This window comes from Dothidotthia symphoricarpi (assembly GCF_010015815.1).
Source record: "Dothidotthia symphoricarpi CBS 119687 unplaced genomic scaffold P153scaffold_7, whole genome shotgun sequence".
Classification (NCBI taxonomy): domain Eukaryota; kingdom Fungi; phylum Ascomycota; class Dothideomycetes; order Pleosporales; family Dothidotthiaceae; genus Dothidotthia; species Dothidotthia symphoricarpi.
In genome coordinates, this window is record NW_022985014.1 from 1150639 (window position 1) to 1164556 (window position 13918).

Genomic DNA, 13918 nt, shown 5'->3' on the forward strand with positions numbered 1-13918 from the left:
GTTACAGCGTATACACTTAGATATAGAGGAGGTTATTTATATATTCTTCTATCTTCTTAAACTAAGTATAGTAAAGGTTCTAGTAGTTCTAGATAAAGCGTATTCTAAGTAACCTAATTCTTATAAGATCTCTATAAGTTATCTTATTCTTTAATAATAATGTATATAGATTACTAAGATCTTTAAAGTTCCTTTAGTATTTAGTTAGTATAGCGTCTAGTAGGAATACTAGCCTGTAGATAAGAAGGAAAGCCTTTTACTCTACAGTTTTAAAGTTTATATAATGTAGTCTAGCTACCTATAGAGGTAGGCTAATATATATTAGTATAGTTCTCTAAAAGTTTTATATAGCTTTACTAATACAGTCTTAGTTTTCTTTTATTACTATATAGTTACTAGTATCTCTGCAGTTAACTATAATAGGTCTTATACTAGATAAATCCTTTAAAGCTCTAAACTTCTTCTATTTAATACTCTAGAGAATATAGAAAAGCTCCTTTATAATATTAAAGCTAATAAGATATATTATATTAATAGGAAAGCTCTCTAGCTAATATAATATCTTAATATTATAAAGGTAACTTTGTTTAGAGATCCTCTTAAGGCTACTATTTATTTCTAGGAACTAGTCTATCTTTTCTGCTAGGTTAGTCTGTAATAGGAGCTAAGTAAAGTAGCTATATTAGTATAGAAGATAGTATACCCTTAAGTATAGGTTAAGAGTAGCTTTAATCTTATATACCTAGTATAGATACTGTGTATTTCTAGGTTCCTTTATACCTATAGCTTTAGCTACTATATAACTGTTGCTAGTAATAAGTATAAGATAATAATAAAGTATAAAGTACCTACTATTATCTCCTTACAGTATACTACTATTAACTGCTAAGATACTATTAGTAGAAAGATCTATAAACTCTTATACTAGTAGCTATAGGTAGGTATCTAGATACTTATTAGTATAGCTGCCTAGGATAACTATACTTAATAAAGTGTTTACCTTTATAAACTAAATATATAGCTAAAGGTTAAGTACGTATAGGAATATAACTATTACTTTATATATTACCTTATATACTCTCTTGTTTATAAGTATAATTTTGTTAAGGGATATCTAGTATATAATCTCTTATGCCTCTAGTAAATATCTATTCTGTATAAGGTAATAATATATTTAACCTTCTGTCTAATCTATAACACTCTGTAGTATCTTATAAGGCAAGAATTTACTATAGTTACTCTTTAGTTTAATAGCGCGTAGCTTATTACTATACTGTATAACTAGGTATAGTCTAGCTTTAATATAGTTAAACTGTACTATTAGCTTTTTAGAATTATCTTAGTGTTACTTTGTCTTAAATTAGTCTTAATTATATATATTATATTTAGTCTTTACAGAATAAGCTTCTATAAATACTATATAGCTAACTAGGCATATATTATATTTCTTAGTAGGAAGTTATACTAGCTTCTAAAGTGCTTAGCTATAGGTATCCCTACACTTTAGATAAAGATTATAATATAGTCTAAGAATCTCTATTATTAGATTCTACGCCCCTTATCTAATATATTAGTATAGATAGTATAGTTAAATATACTTTAATAAGTGTTTCTTATTATTACAGTTTAGGTCTTTAACTAGATTATTATTACCTAGGTATTCTGTATTATTATTAATAGGATTACTGCCTCTAAGTATATTCTTACCCTCCTAAACACCTAACTAGTTATTAATATTAGTTAGATTATTAAATATATTATATTTATCTTAGCTATAGTCTTTGTTCTCTATATCTCTTTCTCTTTCTTATGTTCTTATATTATTCTCTTTGTTTAGATTATAGATTAAAGGATCTTCTTCTATATTAGTAGTAAAGTACTTATAATAGTTTCCTAATACTCTTATATATTTAATATATCTCTAAAATTAATACTCTTGAATACAGTAGAATAGTCTAGCATACTTTAAATAGTTATAGTAATAGTACTTACAGTATCTTAAGGTAGGTTCTATAGCTTATAATATATTCTTTATATAGCTTATTATAAGATTATAGTAATAACCTTTATATATAAACTATAGTTAGTAATTAGTCCTACTAAAGTATACTAGAGTACTATACCTGTGTTTATATAGAGCAAAGTACTTTACTATATACTATCTTATACTAGTAACTCCTTATTTAGTCTTTATTTATATCTATTATAAAGTTTCTGTTATACCTAAATAGGTCTACTACTAGTCTAATAGTAAGTGTAAGCTTATCTTATATACCCTACTAGTTTAGTTATAAGTTATACAGCCCTAAGTAGTCTAACCCTTAAGGATTAATCTATATATTTATTTTAGTAACTACCCTTGCTGTTATAATAATAATATAGAGTATAAGATAATAAATTAGATCTCTAGTCTAGGTAGAATAGCTGCGATTACTAAGTAGATTATAGAAGTAGTTTACATAAATAAATAGAAATATAATTAACTTATCTAGAGGATCTTATCTAGTAATAACCTAGATATAGCTTTTAAGCTTATTGCGTAGAAATATAGTAATAGTAGAATTAAGGGAGCTACTAATAAGAGAGTCTTTTAAGCCTATATAGTGCTAGCTTTAAGTAAAGTCTATCTTAAGTAGTTCTTAAATACAGCTATTACTAATTAGTATAAGCTTATTATTACGCTAAGTTCTTTAATATGTTAACGCCTATATAGGTTTAAGCTTAATTACGTAGATAATATTAAGTAGAAGTGTTTATCCTATCTATTCTATAGATTTGGGATGTATTGCTAATAGATATTAAAGGCTATCTACTATCCTTCTTTATTAGAGTATCTACATTGGTTTAACTAGAATACTAACCTAGAAATTAATAAGCTGTTATATTAGGAATAGTATCTTTCTTCTATAGTATATATCTATATATAATAGTAAATATATATAAACCTATATCTCTTTAAATGTCTATAAGAGCTTATATATTAATATACTTGTTTAAGTCTACGTCTAGTACTACGCTAGTATATCTTTCTATATAAAGAAAATTTTGCTGTACTAGGTATAGAGTACTATTAAATATATTTATATTAGCTAAACTTATAAAACTCTGCTAAACTCTGCTAAACCCTGCTAATTAATGCTAATCTCTGCTAAACACTGCTAAACTCTTATAAATACTGCTACTAGAATACCTATATTTAGAAATATTATATAATGTAGCTTAACTTAAGCTAGTGCTAACTAGTGCTTAGAGGTAAAACTCTAAACTAGCTTCTATATATAGTAATTATAATAGTTAATACTAAACAGCTATACGCTAGTTAATATAGATAAACAGTCTAGTTCTTTTCTATATATAATCCTCTAGCTAATAGCGTTTTATTAAGTTGTGTTTAAGGTAAGAGTTTTTCCTTACTATTAAGAGTAGTTAGACTTAATACCTTTGTTACCTATAAATCTTCTATTAATAACTATGTTATATAATCTAGCTAGAGTAAATAGGTTATTTAAACCCTAACTAAAGAAGAAGAGTTATATAGATATATACTTCCCTCTAGATATACTATAATAGCTGTAATTATACATAAATAAGGTCTCTTAACTAAAACTAATACTAGAGTCTATTGCAGTGTAAGATATTATAGTATACTTATATTACTATACTGCTTTATTTTTAATCTAGAAGGTAGAATAATTTAAAGATTCTAATAAGCTATTCTTATTATAGTTAAAGATCTATATAATTATTATAATTTAGTATAATAGATAAAGTTAGAGCGTAAACCTAAGAATATAGTTAATTATATCTAATAAGCTTACTGCCCTAGGTAGTAACTATTATTTTCTAATACGCTTTACTAGTAACTGGGTAGCCTATAAGCTTCTATATATATATTAGAAAAATATATAAATAATAAAGCGTTGCGCAGAAGTAGAAAGACTATAGTTATTCTCTATATATAAATAAAATAGTAAATAGGCTTAGAAAGCTAAGTATACTGCTAAGAAGTAGCTAACTAACCTAGAGAAGAAAGTAAGAAAGGCAGTGCTCTATTAGCCCTGTAGGCCTAGTCTATAGAACATAGATTACTATATAGCTTATAGGAGGTATAGGTCCCCTAAGAATTAGAGCTAGGATAGTAATTAATATTACTATTACTACCTAGTTAATTATTATAGTAATCTATTAAGTCTAGCGGTGTTAACTGCTTATAAGGATAGTATAGTTCTATTATAGTTATAGTTATCTACTATCTATCTAAATAAATAGCTAACCTATAGTTAGCCCTTTCTCTTATTAACTAACTAAGTAAGACTAGAGTGCTTGTGTTTTATATTATAGAAACCTATATATACTCTAGACAGTATATATATACAGTGTTAGGCAGAAGGCGAAGAGATTACTAGAGAAATATTAGAGAATCTAATATAGATAATCTTAGGTATATTTAGCTCTCTCTTTACTAGCTCTTTAGATAATAAGTTATAGACCTAGAGAACTATAGGTAATATTAATATAATAAATAGTAATAATAACTCTTATAATAAGAGTATAAATAATAACTATGTAATACCTTCTACTTTACTAGGTTACTATCTATATAGGAAATATATAGTAAGTTATTCTAAAGACCTTAAACTTTAGTAACCTGTGTTAAAAAGACTATTAAAACTCTTATTAATTTAGAATCTTAACCCTACTAAGGTATTATTAGCTTATATTTAACAACGTGTAGTAAAGCGTAAAGAAATAGGTAACACTAAAGGTACTACTATTAATAGGCTTCTTAAAGAAATAACTAAAAATATAACTCTAACTAATAGTTATCTAGTTTAAGTAGTAGTAATAAAGCTACCTAGAAGATACGCTAAGATGTATAATCTAGGTATAAGAAAGAAGAAGGTTGTATAGATATTAGGTATTAATATATACTTTTTCTTTTCTTGTTAGTTACTAAAATTAAGTATATTTATTATTATTAATACTAAAAAGAACTCCTTCTAAGAGGCACTACTAGTACCTTTAAAGAATAGGGTTTTTTAACGCTCTTATATACTAGGTTATATTATTATAAGTAATGTAGATAGTTAGATAAGCTATAAATATATAGTAAACCCTAGGAAGAACTCTAATATAGAGAACAAAAGTAAGCTTATATTAAATAAGATAAGTACTCTTAATAGTTTATTTAATAAGATAATTTTTATAATAGATAGAACTAGGTAGCTAGGTATTTTTCTATATAGAGCCCTAATACTTACGCTATAGCCTAGAGAATATCTAACTAAAAGTACTTTACTAACTTTTCTACTAACTTTAGTTTACTATCTATCTATAAGCTGCTAAGCTAGATATAGTCTTTAGCTTAAAGGCAGTAGTAAGCGTACTTAACACTAGGATAGGTAAGTATAGAGCTAGAGTTTAGTGTAGTTATATACCTGTAATAATTATAGCTATTAGTAGTGTAGTACTAACACTACTGCGTAACTAGTATAACCTTACTAAGATTACTCTCTATAATATATATAATATAGTTCTATTGCGCTTTTTAAGTAGTGTTTGTAGCTACCTACTCTATAGTAGTCTTATACTACTACTTACTTACCTACTAAGGTATATAACGCCTTTGTATAGAGTTAATATTCTTAGTAGTCTAGTTCTACTAGAAGTAAAGAGCAGTTAGAACTAAGGTATCCTGCTAATAAGTATAAGCTTATAAGGCTAGATTCCTATTAAAGTAATAGCTCTGCTAGGTAGTAGAAAAATAGATATTAAGGTTAACACTATTAATATTTAAGAGACTAAGAGCTAGAACCTTAGATAGTAGTATAGAAGTGCTAGGTATAGTAACTACTAATACTATAAATAATATAGGTATAAGGCCTATTATTATAGGCGTAGTAGTTACTATACTTACTACCTTAGTTATAGATATTTCTTTCTCTATAAGACCTTTTCTCTTTTTTTTCTTCTCTTTTTTCTCTTCTTTATTATCTTCTGTCTTCTAATTCTCTTTCTTTTTCTCTCTCTTCTTATCTACTATTTCCTAATCCTTCTTATTACCTATTTCCTTATTTCTATTTCTATCTACACTCTTTCTACTTACACTATCTAGACTACCTAATATATAATAATCTTAACCTAATATTAGGGTATTTTTAACCTCCTTATTATTTTTATCCTTATCTCTATTTCTTTCTTAGTCTATAGTCTTATTGGCGGCGGCTCTATTATTATTATTATTATTATTAGGTTTCTTATAGTCCTGCGCTGTCTAGACAGGCGTAGGCCTTATAGGCACTAGAGTAATTATCCTAGGTAGGATAGTATCTAAAGACTTAAGGCTAAGGGCCTATAGCTAGTATACTACTAGGTGCAGAACTCTATAATATATTAGTATACTAATTAAAGTATAAGTATTATATATACCTACTCTACTAATTTCTATAGTTAGAGACAGCCTTAGTTACTCTACTATAGAAATAAGCTATTAGGTAGTTCTGCCTAGACTGCAGTAGAACTTCTAGTACTGTTAGAAAAGAAGTTACCTTAGGCTTTACTATTATTTATACTATTAAAGCTCCTGTATAGATAGACTAGAATCTTAAAAGAAGCTATAGTAAATTATAGTTAATATAAATATATTAATAGCGTAGCAGGAGTTTCTTAAGGGGTAAAGGTAAGGTATGCGTAGATAATAATATTAATAGGGTACCTAGATACGCTAAGTTACTTATGTATAATTAAAATAATAAGGTAAAGGTAAGTTAGGATTAAAATAAGAGTCTAGGCAGCGCTTAGTACCTGTTATAATAGTAGAAATATTCTAATTACTGCTAAACGCCTATAAACCCTCCTAATCTTATATAGTTCTAGTATACGTAGATATAGAGAGTATACTTAATAGTAGTTAATATTACTTTCTCTTTAATTCTTAGTTACTTTTACTATTCTTATTTAAGACTCTAATTATTAGTTATATATGTTTATAAGATATTAGCTAGGTTTCCTAGTAGTTATACACAATTATAGAGTACTAGCTATAACTATTTAGTTATTTATATTTATATATTTCCTTTCTCTTTTTAACTTCTTTATAATAGTAACTCCTAATTATTACTTTAACCTACTATATCTTAAGCCCTTCTAACGTGTATATCTAGCTACTAGTAGTTATATAGTGTAATAAACTTCTTCTAGCGTCTCTACAGGTTCCTAAACCTAAATACTATATTATACTTATATAAAAACCTTTTATAAAGCTTAAAGCACTACTAGCTCCTTCTAATTAATACTCCTTAACTAATATATATTCTTTATAATTAAGCCTTATCTTATAAGTAAAAGGGCTAGTTACTCTTACTACTATTATTAGTGTATTCTGCCTTAACAGAGGTACTAGGTTTAGTAACCTTATATACTTATACTCCTGTAGTTATACGTCCTCTGAAATTAGATATAATAAGCTAGGTATATAATAATAAATACTCTACTAGGACTATTAAGAATAAGATACCTAGTAAAAGTAAGCTTGTGTCTTATTAACTAAACTACTCTATCTATATTATTATATAGACTAAGTGCTAGGTTTATACTACTAACCTTTAGAAGTAGAAGATTATTATAGCTTTTCTTAAGATTATCCTGCGTCTTTAAATATAATACGTTAATACTCTAGGCTTTGTCTATTACCTCTTATTATTTTATAAAGCCCTAGCTGCTCTTTTTCTATACTCCTGCTAATACTTACTACTTCTTCTCTAGCTTATCTATAGCTTATTTATAGCTAAACAGCTATAAATTAGTAATTATATAGTAGCTATTACTATAGAGCGCCTATACAACTGCCCTAATTAGGTAATTCTAGGTAGTTTACTACTTACTATTACTGTATATCTTAGTGTCTACTCTAGTGTCTATATAAATAGGCCCCCTTTATACCCTAGCTTAGACTCTATTTAATAACTTACTTATTATTCTATACTTATTCTTTAGGTAGTAAAGTACCTCTTATTAACTAAAGAATTAGTTAAGTTTAGCTGTAAGGAACCTATAGTTAGGTAGTTTAGTACTTTAGATAGTAAGGAGTATCTTATCTAATATAGGTATTAGAATATATAACTATAGAGTATTTAGATAGGTCTAGAGTTCTTTTTATATTTAAAACCTTTGCTAAACTTCTACTTACTTTTAATAGTTATATTCTTCTTAACCTTTTAGCCTATTCTTATTTTTTCTAGGAAGTTCCTCTTTTTTTTCTTTATAATTAGACTTATGCTTATATTAATATAGATTGCCTTTAGTATAACTTATAGGCTTTAAAGGCTTTTATAGGTACTAAGAGCTTCTATAGGCTTTAAGGGTTTTTGTAATACTAGCTTAGCCTTAAGTATATACCCTTAGTAATTACTTTAGTAGTTCTGTGTAGTGTAGTTATTATTACTACTTGTTTTTATATAGGCTCTTTAGTATCTATTAATAAGTATTTACTCTAGAGTATAGTAATATAGATCTAATATAACTTTATCTACTTAAAGTAAGGTTTTTTTAGATAATAGCCTATTAGTCTAAGTACCTTAAGTGCTTAGCTAAAGGACTATTATTATAGTATTAGTTATTATAAGGTGTAGGGCTTTTAATTGCCTAGAATTATATAATAGGTTAGTATAGTTAGCGTAACTTATAGTAGTCTATAAGTGTTAACTAGCCTTATATATAGATTATTAAAGGGATATATAGTAAATAAAAAGCTTTGCAGAAAAGATAGATAATAGATAATACTATTTCTATAAATTACTACTATATTATTAAGAGAGTATTTTTTAGCGGGCGTAAGTAATAAGAAGTTATAATATAAAGTATAGCTACCTTAGTAATATTTAAGTAAGACCCTAGTAAACTAGTAGTAATTATAGGTAATTAGTAGGGATTAGAGGCGTTTGCTAGAGATTAGAGGCGTTAATAGGTATATAGCTATAGTTAGAGTTATAGCAAATCTACTACTTATAGTAGTAAGAAAATCTAATTAGTTAATAAAACTATAGCACTTAGTGCTTAAGTAATAAGCGTAAAAGCCTAGGAAACTTAAGCTTAATACTACTATTAACTTTAATACTGCTACTACTACTATACTACTATTACTATTACTATTATTACTATTATAGTTATCCTATTACTACTAAGTATTGCTCTTAAGTACTCTTCTTTACTTACCTCTTATTAAGTTTAGAAAAGCTAGTAAATATAATTAGCTATTTTAGCTACTTTTATAAGTTTATATACTAGATTAAGTATTAATAAAAACGCTAGAGGTAATACTAATATTAAATAGAGATTTAAAATATAATCTATTATTATACCTACTTAAACCTAAAGTAAGCTTTTCTTATATAACCTACTACTAACACTTTTCTTCTTAAAATTCCTTTAATATAATTAAGAGTATAGTACTGCTTAGCTAATTACTAATAGTAGTATTCTTTCTAAGAATACTATTAGATAGATAGTTATAGCTATAGTAGTACCTAATAGTATCTCTACTAATAAAATTACTCTCTATAACTGCTAGATCTGCCTATAGAGAGTCTAGGCCTAGGAGAAGATCTGCACTGCTAATATTAACGCCCTTACTAATAAGATTACTAAGAACCTTATCCTTATAGGCGTAGGCTCTATTATACTAGTAGACTACTAGGTTATAATAGAGAAGAATCTAGGCATATACTCTTAAATTAGATACTATAGGCCTAGCCTATAATATAAGCCCTCTACTAGGAATACTAAGACTACTAGGAGTAAGATACCTAGTAAAAGTAAGTTTATACTATATAGGTATAGTAATATAATTATAGGTTTATAATATACTCTAGTTCCTTTAGGCAGTGTATTAGGTACTAAATTAGTAATCTTATACTCTTTTAACTATAACTTTATTATAGGTTTACCTGTCTTCTTTATCTCCTTATAGGTTTACCTGTTTCTTTCTTCTCTATATAGGTTTACCTACTTCTATAGCTATTAATATATATCTTTATAGATTAGCTACTAGAAGATATATTACTACTTAAGCTAGCAGTTCCTTACTACTTAATACCTAGATTAAGGCTTAGTATAATAAGGTATTAGTAAGGCCTCTATCTATAGATAGCTGTTATCTAAATCTAGCTAGATATTTATAGTAATAACTTTGTATAATACTATAAGTTATAGTAGGTTTAAGAAAGAGCTTTACTCTAATACTGTAGTTAACTACTTTACTAGTATATTATTACTAACTAAATATACTAGGAGGGCTAATACTATATAATATAATTACTATATTAAGTACTATTATTATAAAGGTTAGAGTTAAAGAGAAGAGATATATACTATATAAAAAGCTAATATTAATAGAGTCTAAGTAAGAGAGTAGGCTAGGTAATATAATACTTTAATAATATTCTAAACCTTATATACTTAACCTGCAGTAACTATAATTTAAAGTATTAATAATAGGAATATTAAGTATAGCTAATACCTAAATAACTTAGTATTTAGAGTTATTTAGAGGAGATTAGTAGTAGTTATAAGAGTTTATATATCTAACTTATACGTAGTATAACTACTTACCTAATATATAGTAGAAACTAGATAATACAGTAGAAGCTAAATATCTTAATACTAAGGTTATAGATAATAATAAGGTGTTTTTTAAGATTAAGCGTAGCAGAAGCTAGAGGACGTAGTAGTTCCTAATATATAGTAGAAACTAAAGGACGTAGTAGAAGCTAAATAATGTAATAGCTTACCTAACGTAGCTTACCTAGTATATAGTAGAAGCTTAGAGATATAGAGTACGTATAAGTATTATACTATTAAAGTTATAGATAATAATAGTAAGGTTTCTTTTAAGGTTAAGTGCACTAAGCTAGTAGATATAAAATATATATAGTAATAGTAGTAATAGCAGCAGTAATAGTAGTAGTAATAATAATAATAATAATAATAGTAAGGTTTATATAATACTAAGTGCTGTACTACTCTAACTAAGCTTATACCCTCTATAGTTAATAGGAAAAGAATATAAGTAGTATACTAAAGTCTATTAATTAGAGATTTTCTTCCTTAGGATTACTTAGGTTTAGGGGCGTTTAGTAGTATTTAGCAGTGTTAAGAGTAAATTACTGTAATTAAAATTATTATAAAGGATTTCTAGCCTTAAAAGCTCTTATATAACTATAATATATTTATTTTACTATAGAACTAACGTATAGTTTTAAGTAAACTGAAGAGAATTTAGCTTACTATAAACTAATTACGCGAATTCGGTTTACTTAAAACCGACTATAGTCCTTAGGGCTTACAGAACCAGTTTATACGAAAAGCTTACGGCAAGAAACACTTCTAGTATTGGAACACTAACTGACGTGTTTGTTATCATGCGCATGGAATAGACGAAACCCAAGTCGGCATCTTAATCTTGTTTCTCGTATCTTTGTCAGTAGGATCAGAATGCATTGGGCAAAGAATTTATATAGACTAGTAGAACCGATTGTGAATTTTCTTATCACTCGAAACAATACTTCATGAACTGCAACCCAACAGACAGTTGATTAACGTCAGTCTTCTCCACAAAACAAGACGGTTGGTTGTTAGTAATCGAAACGAAAGCCGTCTTCTGGGCTTTTCTTGTATCTGCGTTGTCCGTTACGGCATGTGGTATCAATTTAAGCTCGTGAGATATAGACAACTCTCTTCCCCTACGGGGATAATTTTCATAGTGAAAAGAGAACAGGCTGAGCGTGAACTTTGCTTCACTTCTTTGCGTCGTCGGCATCGCTACTCCAATCTTCATCCACCTGCCCTGCATACCCGCTTTACATGTCTGGAGATCATGCGTTTGGCTACGAGACCCTCATCACTCACGTGGTCATGGCGCTGTGCTAGCTATCGTGGGACGTTGGTATCATGTGTTTGGAACTTCCGTTTCCCAGTGAGTGGGGTGACAAATACAGACTTTAGTTGTGATGCATATCTGTGTCAAAGAATTGTAGCTAGCTCTACGTTGGCGGGTTGGCGGGTCTAACAACATCCCTTCATGTGGCACATGTCCCTGGTCAGACACCTTGATGGTTCCTATCTCAATGGTTAATTTGATAGAAAGCGTTCCTCATCACTGGTGATAGGTAGAAGCCGCACCACCCTAGCGTGAGACTGCACTGCAGTGTTAGGACACCTGAGCAAACCCTCATCGACAACCCAAGCAGTGCGTTACAGAACACGCGGGAGGAGAGTGTTCGAGCTAGCGAGTAGTTAGACGTCACGGATCTACTGGCAAGTGAGAAAACGTTTAGTTGAAACTACGTCTCAAACTCAGAGAGTCAAGCGATGACGCGGGGAGTGTGGCGTGGAAGAGAAGAAGACGGGAGGGCAGGAGTTTTTTGGACTGAACACGGAAGTTTCCCCATAGTTAACGGAGACGGAGGCCGGAGATGGGAGAATCCGCGACAGATCTTCCCACTGGTGACCATCCGCCTGCTCGCCATGTTTCGTGCAAAGTCTAAACAACCTTGCACTGTGTATCTGTACTCGCGTGTGTCGTTCCTTACCATCGCCGTTGTCTGTGTTCTGAGTTGTCCTGGACGAATGCCTTTGTCGTCATGAATGCCGTTTCAACCAGTTCTGCTAGATTCCACAACATCCTCAGGGCAATGCTCCACGCAGTAAGATACCAGCGACCTTACCCCGACAGCAAGATGCTCGTCTTTAGTCCCCGAAGCCAAGTCCCGAGGCAAACGACTGAGAATTCACCACCTCGTCCTCCTCTCACGGCCGCTAGCCACCGTACGCAGAAAAAAGGGTATCCCCGCCGCTGGAAGGGATTTGCGCGAACGTATGGGTGTGGGTCACGAAGCGAAGATCCTATACAACCTACCCCGTTTAGCACGCAAACCTACCTGGAGCATGGCGTGATACGTACCTCAAAAGAGTCAAGTAAGTTCACCACCCGGCGATCTCCTACCTGTCTGGGGAGTAGAGCGTGTTATAGTGCTTCGTAGTCCCATCCGATCGCAACCCCATGGCCCATTTCTCGACGGGCGGAAGTTTACCAGCCTCGTTCTGTCCGCGTGACATACGCGTCGAAACGCACTGCACTCTCGCGCTACTTATCTACCCGTCGATAGATAAACAGGGCGAAGATGTGTTTAAGCTTTCGCCTTCCGCGTGGCTACCTACTACAAAGGTAGTGTGTTGCATGCACGACTCAAGATCGACGGAATAGCTCGGTAGTCGTCGTAATATAAGTCATGTTGATGCGTTCACGACACGCCATGACTCAATCCTGTACCTATCTTTTGGCGCACGGAGAAAGGAACATTCTCTCTGCCAGCTCTCTTCGCCGAGTCCACGCCGATACATCGCACAACCAAGTAAACCACCCGAACGCCACAATCCCCAACCGACGGGACAGAAAAAAACAAAGCACAAAAATCCGTCTAGACTGTTCTGTCCTTGTTCTTGATTTCCCGGGCTGCGCCAATGGGACGGGCTGGTTGCGTGTGCGCTAGACTTTGACCTTGTTGGAGGGTTATGCAGGGTTGTATGTATGTATGTCATTTGTGGATGGATACGCGACAAGGGGAGGATTAGCCGGGTTTTATTCAGGGCGAGGCGGGATGATGTGAAATTGGACGGCATGGATGGGTAGTGGGCAAATGTCAGAATGCAGAGCTGAGAAAAGTTTCGTGCATTTTTCTGCGTGCGTATATTCCTGCTCTTGCAATCGGCGCCGTGGGTTGACGTGGTCCCAGCTAGCCAGCTCAGCCAGTCCGTCGTCGTTCAGCTCAGCTCAGCTAAAACCAAACCAAGCCGAAACTTAAACCCAATGCACAGCACACGCGATCCAAGTGGGGAAGTCCGTGATGGCGTCGATCGATCC